This window comes from Cervus canadensis, chromosome 25, assembly GCF_019320065.1.
Source record: "Cervus canadensis isolate Bull #8, Minnesota chromosome 25, ASM1932006v1, whole genome shotgun sequence".
NCBI classification, from domain to species: domain Eukaryota; kingdom Metazoa; phylum Chordata; class Mammalia; order Artiodactyla; family Cervidae; genus Cervus; species Cervus canadensis.
The window spans coordinates 39,395,034-39,404,833 of NC_057410.1; the positions used below are offsets into that span (position 1 = coordinate 39,395,034).

Below are 9,800 nucleotides of genomic sequence, written 5' to 3' on the forward strand. Positions count from 1 at the left end.
ATCACAGAACCCCTTGTTGTGTTGATATTAACAGTGGTCCTCAGGTTACCTTGGCAATGTGTGGATTGCTTTTTTTGGCTTTTAATGTACAGTCAGTACTATAAATTTTCTGTTTTGAGTTTTGTAACTTTATAGCATTTTAGATAATATTGTGTTTGTACTTTGTTGTGTAGAGTAAAAGAATTGTGCTGCATAAACCTAGGGTTAGAGTGCAAAAACAACAACAAAAAAAGAATCCAAATGTCCATCAAGCGGAGAGTGGATGGTATTTGTGTCTGTCAGAATCCCAGATGCCTCTACCAGAGAGTCCCTGTGACTTTATGGGTGCTGAGCCCTGTTGCTTGGCTGGGCCACTAACTAAGTTGTCATCCGTGGAGACTTGGTCTCAGGATCAATGTGCAACACCAGGAACTTCAAGTTTGACATAGGTTGGTTGGGATCGGATACACGTCGAAGGGACACTGCTCCAACCTTCCATCATCTCAGTGCAGCTGTTCTGGGAGCTGTCCGCGTTGCCGCCAGCATCAGGAGACTTGGACTTGACACCCTTCCCTTGGCTGTTGGCGAGGAAGGCTTCCTGGAAGTGTGTAGTCTCCAGGGTGTTTGGACTCCCGCTCAGATACCGGATCCTCCGTGTCCCCCATCACTGAGGAGGAAGAGTCGTTGGTTAAGCCATTGCTCTCCACGGAACCCATTTCTCTGCTGCTCTGCAGCGTCAGGACAAGAGTAGTGAGACCCGCCTTCACTGGGACATCTAGGGGTGGCAGCGTGGCCAACCCTAGAGAAGGTGATGACAAGTAGGTGCCGGGAAGCCGCTCGGAGACCTTCAAGGAGCTCCTGGGGGCCTCCTGGGCGCAGACTTCATCTACATTGATGACTTCGACAACATCCCTATGACAGAGGGCGCCATTTCCCCTGATCATCCTTGGCTCAGGACCCATAACGTTACAGGGATATTCCGGCAGAGGCATCTGAGAATCTGACCGCCCATGTGCATTCAAATGTTGGTAAACTTCTTCCGGCAGATCTGGCATGAATGCTGCGTCTTTACCCACGTGTTGGTTGGGTAGACCCCGAGGTGCGTCTTCAGGCTGCCTTTGGTGGAGAAGGCTGGATCACAGACCTTACACTGGAACGGCCTCTCCCGGGTATGAGTACAGTGACGCCTCTCGAGGGAGCTTTCGCAGCTTAGGACAGGGTAGCAAAGGAGACATTCTTTGGGGTTGATGGTGGTCTTGTGGATGTTCTCTACCAGCTGCTGCAGTTTCAGGGTCTCTGACCCCAGCTCCAGTGTCCCACTCCCTTGGAAGCCACCAACCAAGGGGAGTTATGGTTTGCTTCCATCCCAGATAGGACGAATCCATCCTCACTTTCTGGAGAAGGCCTGGAGTGCAGGCAGTTAAGGCAGTGAGCCATCCATGAGATCCTTGGGGTTAGTCCCAGAAGAGAGATTCTGAGGAATGGACTGAATTGGGGGTACTGTATACTTACTTCTGCAGTGATGGGTATGCAGGTAAATGGACAAGGTCTGTGGTCTATTTAGGGGCCTGTTTTGTATTCTCCCAACCCCGAACCCAGTTTTCTTTTGTTTTTTTAAAGTACTTTTCTTTAAAGGCACAGTTGTAGAATTCCAAATTTTTTTCAACCTTGGAACCTTAAATAGGATGCTTTTGAGTAGACTGATTTTAGTCATTAGAGAGTCAGTGCTGCTTATTTAACCACAGTTCAGGTGGTGCCCCAAGAGCGCCAAGATCTTCCAGATGCTTTCCAGATGCCTTCTTGTCCCTAAAACCAGAAGAGGTGAACACCTGAGCAGAGAATCTCAGATGACGTAGCTTAGCTCACCAGTGCCTACCCTGTTGAAGAGCTGGGTGTCCATTCTTGAAGAAAGAAACTCAAGGAAGGGTGTCTTTTCTTACTACATATACTAGTAAGTACATGTACTAATTTGTACCAAAAATGCCCTTGATTGTGACTAAATGCCAAATGATTATGAAGATTTTTTTTCTGGTATTGCATGAATGCTACCAAGTTGGAACAGGCAAGTACTAGATGTGAAAGCTTTAATTTATCTACCTCATTCATGTGTCATTTTTTAAGCGATTAGTCTCTGTTTTCCTATTTGATGATTGCTGAACTGCTCCTAGGCCCTGTGGGAAACCTAAGAGTTGATATATTGGTGGGAGCAGCTGGAAGTTCAAGATATTGTTGTGAATTCCTTTTTTTCTTAATTCCTTTTCTATACAGATGATATTAAGCAGACAACAAAGCATTACTTTTGAGGATTTAACAAAGAAGGAGAAAGACTCACGTTTCTGGGTGGAGAAGTCTTTACCCCTCTGTGTTTAAGAGTGGATCATGACTGTTCTCAAGTCTGTCTTTCAATAATGGCACTTGACTTTAGAATCCAAAGAAATTTTTTGTTTTGCCAAGTTGTGCCTTTCCTTCTGGAATTGTAAGTGAACACAATGGTAATCCCCATTCACACTGTGAAGTGGCTATTGTTACAGAAAATACATCAGAAGCTTTCTCACTTGTTAAGTTAATAATGTCTTGTGAATGTATGATTTACAGAGAAATCCCTATAGTTTTTACCTGCTGGTGCTGTCTGTGAATAAATTTGGGATGGTTCTCTTTTTTTTGTTGTTAATACATTTATTCTCATTTTGCTCTTGTATTATTCCACCTATCAAGGAAAATAGAAATTGTTCAAAAACTCTACCAAAGATTTTTCAAAGATTTAAATAATTAATTCAAATCTATGGGGAATCTAAAGTTGAAATTTTAACCCAGGAAGCAGCCATTTCATGTCTTTCTGTGTATCTGACCACCCATCCTAAAGTTATTCAAGTAATTTTCCATGTAATTTTGTTTTGTTTTTTTCATAGTCCTGCTTATTGAGTTAAATTCTTTTGTTCATTCATTTTTTTCCTTATTTATTATTGTCTCTGAACCTGGGTCTAGAAATGAGACTTCTCAGAGCAGTGGCCTTGGATAGCTATTCTCCTTGGATTTCTAGCACTTACAACCTTGTCTGGCATGTAATAGGAGTACAGGAAATAAGTTAGTGTTGGTGCAGTTGATATTTTTTGAAATGTGTACATGGACAATATCACAAAATATTATATGAAAGGTGGTTCTCTGGTTCAATAACTTTAGGAAATCATATATCTTACATTTCTTCATGGTGACATTCAATGTACTTTAGCCTATTAAGGGCTGAATGTGTTGATTACTCAGTTGTGTCCAACTCTTTGTGACCCCATGGACTGTAGCCCACCAGGTTCCTCTATCCATGGATTTCTCCAGGCAAGAATACTAAAGAGGGTAGCCATTCCCTTCTCCATGGGATCTTCCTGACCCAGGATTGAACCTTAGCAGATTGTGGAAATGTTTCGTGGACCTGAATTCCCAAGTCTCCAATTCCTCCTGGGAGACACAATGGAATAGCTCATGGTGCTATTCTGCTTACCCTGGAAGGGGTCTTTCTGGTGTTCTTCAAGCCTCTTACATGTCACTATGAAACCTCAGCCTAATCACCTTACACTGGTGCAAAAGTTACTTTTTGCAAGCTGAAGCTCCTGGATTTCACATCCAAGCTTAGGATAAAATTGCTCCCTATAGCCCCATCCATAGCAAACTGCTTATAAATATGACCCCAGGCATCAAAACTGTGGCATTCCATTAAACCTAGAGTGTAATGAGCAGTTGCAGGACATGCACAATTGTTTAGGTGCAATGTCTGAAACCTTTTTTAAAAAACAAACATGAATGTTTGGGAATCCCAGGGAACTAGTGTCACATGTAAGTATTTTAAAAACACTTGGCTAGGCAATGCCATGAATGTATATACATTGACTGAATATTTGGGGTGAAAATACATTGACAGTGTCTCAGTTTTCACTGATATATCATGTAAATGTAATCAGTGCCAATTAACTTGATACTTTTCAGGTCATCCTGACCTGGAGGTAAAAATTGGATCACTTTTTATTATTTGAGAAAAAAAAATCTTCAAGATATACAAAATTTTGGATTTCATTAACTTTTCCTTTTATATTGCAAAATTGAGCCATTTCATCACTTCCTGTCACTGTGCTGTAGGAAGGAGAAAGGCTTTATTCCATCACTCCCAAATTGGCATTGATTTCCCTCCTCTCTTATGAAATCCCAGAGGCTATTTTCCTTTATGTATTTATGGCAATCTTTCTGACCCATAGGCCAGAGCATTTGGCTAAACTTATTATTCTATGCTTTAGTTAATGAGTATAACCTTGCTGCAGAGGCAGAATGCTTCTAGGGGCTAGTTTCTCTAGCTTTTAGTCACACATAATGGCGGCAATGGAAGGTTTTGCATCATTACGGATAATTCCTCTGAATTGATGCAGCATGCTGATTGCTTCAATAAGAGCTACAGTGAGAATGATTCTCAGAAATCATCTATTGCCAAAAGCACAGGAATGACCCAGGTTGAAGTATAGCCCACCACAAAGAGATGAGAGATTCCTTTCAAAGCGCAAGGCAGCGATGTACTGGGTACTTTTCATCTTTGCATTTTGTTGAGGGATCCAAATAGACCTGTGTACTTATTTCAAAGACTGTTTAGGTTCCTGAGAAGAGGGCAAAATAAGAGACACAGTGGTCCCTTTGCATCAAATCACAGATTTTTTGAAGTCATCATGATCCTTTGTAGTTCACAGAAATGTCCAAAATATATGTTGGTTCTTTGTCCATAAATATAGAGAGAATCTGACTCTGGTCTCAGCACGTTAACTTATTACATGATTTCCCAAACTAGGATTGAAAAACTGAACTAAAAATGAAAAGGTCCTCGGTGGCTGGTGGAAAACAAGATTAGTTTGGAATAACTCTAGCAGTTCTCCAATCTAAAGGTTTTTTTAAAGTTTCCATCCAAAATACCCTTATTCCAAATCTTGCCCTCTATAACTCCAGTCAGTCTGACATAGAAATATGCACACTGTGTTATGTAGGAAATGGATTTTTAAATTGATTGTTATTGGAATGAGAAAGAATGAGAGAGAGCGACATGATAATAGGGTGAAGGTCAGCCTATGTCACTTTCATGTTTTATTCTGAAAGGTGAGGATGTTATAGCATTTTCTTTAATGAGTTTCATGCCTGTCTTCCATGTAGTACTTCCCTATACCCTTACAGATAGTTAAATAATATTATGAATGAATGTGATTCTTCTCATTTATCTTCAACAAAGTTCAATATACAGTCCTAAGTTCTCTTCTCCATTATTGTTCACTAATTAGTATCAACAATGCATAGGCCATAAAATACTATCTATATAATTATGATTTTAAATTTCATAATCTGTACCTCCAGCTTGACCTCTCCTTAAAATGCTATCTCCTTTATTCAACCACTTACCAGACAATTTACATTTGGGAACATCAAAGGGTGTCTCAGACATATATGAAACCCAATACAAGCCAAGGTCAGTTCCTGAACTGTGACTTCCCTATTGTTGTGGGTTGAATTGTGTCCCTTCAAAAATCCCATGTGGAAGTTCTAACAACAGTACCTCAGAATGTGAGCTTATTTGGAGATAGGGCAATTGCCAATAAACTCTCCCAGGTAGTTCAGTGGTAAACAGTCTGCCTGCAATGCGAGAGACCTCGGTTCAATCCCTGGGTTGGGAAGGTACCCTGCAGAAGAGACTGACAACCCATTCCAGTATTCTTGCCTGGAGAATTCCATGAAGAGAGGGACCTGGCAGGCTACAGCCCATGGGGTCACAAAGAGTTGGACATGACTGAGCAACTAACACTTCATTTAATTGTTTTAAGTTGCAATGAGGTCATACTGAGGTAAGGTGAGCCGCTCATCCAGTGTGATGGTGTCCTTATAAAACAGGGACATTTGGCCACACACACACAGAGGGAGAATGCCAGTGAAGATGAAGGCAGAGCTTCAGTTGATGTTTCCATGAGGCAAGGAGGGCCAGCAATTGCTAGCAAACAACTAGAAGTTACAGAAGAGGCAGATTCTTCCTCACAGGCCCCAGAAGGTGCGTATCCCGCGGATATCTTGAGCTAAGACTTCAAACCTCCAAACTGTGAGATGATAAATGTCTGCTCTTTAAGCCATTTAATTCATGATACTTTGTTCTAGCAGCCCTGGGAAACTAGTACATCTACCTACCCACCCCTCAAAATCAACAGTAACCGCTGAACAGAAAACAAATGAAACAACATCACTGTCTTTCAGTGCATCTTAATTCCTCAGGCTGGAATCCTAGGAGTCATTCTCTCCACTTACTAGCAAATCAAGATAATCCAGACTTCTTATGCATAAAGTTCTCTCACATATTTGAGAATTTATGCCCCACTTAAAATTTCTTTTTTCAAAGATGTGCAGCCCCAATTCCTTATGACTTATTTTGAAAGCACTCATTATTATTATCTTCACTACTATATATTCTCCAGTTTGTAAATTTTTTTTTTAGTTTGTTAAAGTTCTTCACTAGAATCATTGATAAAAGGCAATCTACTGAATGGGAGACAATATTTGCATCACTTTACTAATAAGGGATTAATATACAAACTATATAAATGGCACATACAGTTCAGTATCAAAAAATCCCACCTAACCAAGAAATGGACAGAAGACCTGAATTGACATTCTTCCAAAGAATATATACAGATGGCCAACAGGCACATGAAAAGATATTCAATGTCACTAACTGTAAGAGAAATGGGAATCAAAACCACAATGAGGTATCACCTCACACCTGTCAGAATGGCAATTATCAAAAAGTTTACACAGAACAAATGTTGACGAGGATGTGGAGAAAAAGGAGCACTTCTACATTGTTGATGGGGATATAAATTGGTTCAACCACTAGAAGACAGTATGGAGGTTCCTCAAGAAACTAGAAATAGATCTACCATATGATGCAGCAATGCTATCCCTGGACATAAATCTGAAAAAGATGAAAACATGCATGTACCCCCAGGGTTCATAGCATTTCTCATCTGCAAATTTGAAAGTACACAATTCAATGCTGGTGAGTACATCAAGGCTGTATATTGTCACCCTGCTTATTTAACATATGCAGAGTACATCATGAGCTGGGCTGGAAGAAGCACAAGCTGGAATCAAGATTGCCAGGAGAAATATCAATAACCTCAGATATGCAGACACCACCACCCTTATGGCAGAAAGTGAAGAGGAACTAAAAAACCTCTTGATGAAAGTGAAGGAGGAGAGTGAAAAAGTTGGTTTGAAGCTCAACATTCAGAAAATTAAGATCATGGCATTTGATCCCATCACTTCATGGGAAATAAATGGGGAAACAGTGGAAACAGTGTCAGATTTTATTTTGGGGGGCTCCCAAATCACTGCTGGATGGTGATTGCAGCCATGTAATTAAAAGACACTTACTCCTTGGAAAGAAAGTTATGATCAACCTAGACAGCATACTAAAAAGCAGAAACATTACTTTGCCAACGAAGGTCCATCTAGTCTAGGCTATGGTTTTCCCAGTGGTCATGTATGGATGTGAGAGTTGGACTGTGAAGAAAGCTGAGCACTGAAAAATTGATGCTTTTGAACTGTGGTGTTGGAGAAGACTCTTGAGAGTCCCTTGGACTGCAAGGAGATCCAACCAGTCCATCCTGAAGGAGATCAGTCCTGGGTGTTCATTGGAAGGACTGATGCTGAAGCTGAAACTCCAATACTTTGGCCACCTCATGCGAAGAGTTGACTCATTGAAAAAGACCCTGATGCTGGGAGGGATTGGGGGCAGGAGGAGAAGGGGACGACAGAGGATGAGATGGCTGGATGGCATCACCAACTTGATGGACATGGGTTTGGGTAGACTCCAGGAGTTGGTGATGGACAGGGAGGCCTGGCGTGCTGCGATTCATGGGGTCACAGAGAGTCGGACACAACTAAGCGACTGAACTGAACTGAAGCTGGCTCTGTTTCTCAGGGACTTAAGCTCCTTCTAGGTCACCATGCCACACTTTGTGTATTGCCCTAGATGTTAAAGTCCAAGATGGTAATTACATTCCAGGAGGCAGGATGGAGAAAAGTCAAACACAAGGTACAAAGACTGTGTGTCAGCTATATGTTCAAGGAGATTCTAGGAAGTTGTCATGTTAAGCCTTCCTCTTGTATTCCAATGGCCAACTCAGTCACATGGACATAGTATGTGATTTGGGAAGATATTATCATACCTCAGTGGTGAGGTGGTAAAGACTCTGCCTGCCAATACAGGAGATGCGGATCTGGTCCCTGGATCTGGAGGGGAGATTCCCTGGAGGAGGAAATGACAGCCCACTGCAGTATTCTTGCCTGGAATAGTCTACGGACAGAGGAGCCTGGTGGGCTACAGTTCATGGGTGGCAAAGAGTCAGACACGGCTGAACACACACACATGCACGTATTTGTACACAATAGGAAGCATGATTTTAACTTGGTGTCCCAATGCTTTGCACAGCGCCTCAGGGAGTACATACTGAGGAAATACTTGTTAATGAAAAGAGTAACCAGATTAACAACTGAACCCTGATAAAATAAGAATCAGAAATCTTGAGGAAAATTTTGAAAAAATCTAAAAACTTTAAATCTGAAAGAGTGATGGTCTCAGACAGCTGATATGGACTTGGAACTCACTCTAGCATCTTTGTGACTGTTTCCCAGGTATTTCATGAAAATATTTTGGCAGTCCTATGTCTGTCTCATTTCGGCACATTTTAGATACCAGGAAGACATTTCAGGAAGAAATAAATATGGAACATCTCTGAACTGCTCTGTCTGTAGGCAGCTTTCTCTTGATTAAAAATTGGTTAGAAACAGTGAGTCGGATTGCTTCCTTCAAGACAGTTAAACAGCAGGCTTCTATCTACTAAAGAAGTGGGAAATTCTTAAATGAATAGAAATTAAGCTTTACAAGCACGACCCAGAGGGTATCTTAACACTTATTGAATTTAAATCAAGAAACATAAAGTCTTCTCTTGTAAATGCCAGATGTGTTGTCTTCATGAGGCTGTGTCATGGTAAATGCAGTCACACACTGTGTTACTTCACACCTCCTTTAGAAAGTTACCAGTATTCACAAGAAATGGCTTAAATTCCCTCACTTTCTTCTTCCCCAGGGCCTTGCTGAGAACACTCAAAAACTCTTACTTAGATTCATTTACGCATATTTCCAGCTGCTAGTATTTCAGTATTCATCTGAATTCTCCTAAAGTGAAAGTCCATATACTGAATGTCCTATAAATGTCTGAAGTAATTTAAATTGGAACAAGGTAAAATCAGAGGCAATCTAATGAAGCTTTGCAAAAATCTTCAAAGCACTGAAAGATTTCCCATCACAGAAAGCCTAACTATATTTAGGCTGCTGTTCTTAATTAGAGGAAAAACTGGTTTGTGTTGGTCTTGATCAGGGTAGCAATGCCTGGTGGAAGGAGCCAATTTGTTGTCCAGGGTAGCTGGACTCTATCAGAGGATATCCAATGATTCCTGGATGGGTCAGAGGTGCTTCCTGGATGAATATCAGACAGGTAGGATTGCTCTCTCTCGAGGACTTCATTTTGTATGCCACTTATCACACACCGAGCTGAGTAAGTCAATCCCTGAAGCCACTAGCTCATTAAGAGGCTAAAGACACTCCAAATCTGGGGATAGCTCCATGGTCCTTGTGAAATAAGAACATGATGATTGATACAAGTAGAATCTCTATATCCATAGAGAATGTTATAGTTGAATCTATAAGGGGATAGATTTGGTTCTTTCAAGGGGGCATCTTTCTAGAGGGTTATCCT

The 9,800-nt window shown here is 41.1% G+C and overlaps 1 pseudogene; it reads right to left on the reverse strand.

Moving 5' to 3' along the window:
* Positions 1–391: 391 nt before the first annotated feature.
* LOC122427190 lies at positions 392–1,693 on the reverse strand (annotated as a pseudogene).
* Between the last annotated feature and the right edge of the window lie 8,107 nt (positions 1,694–9,800).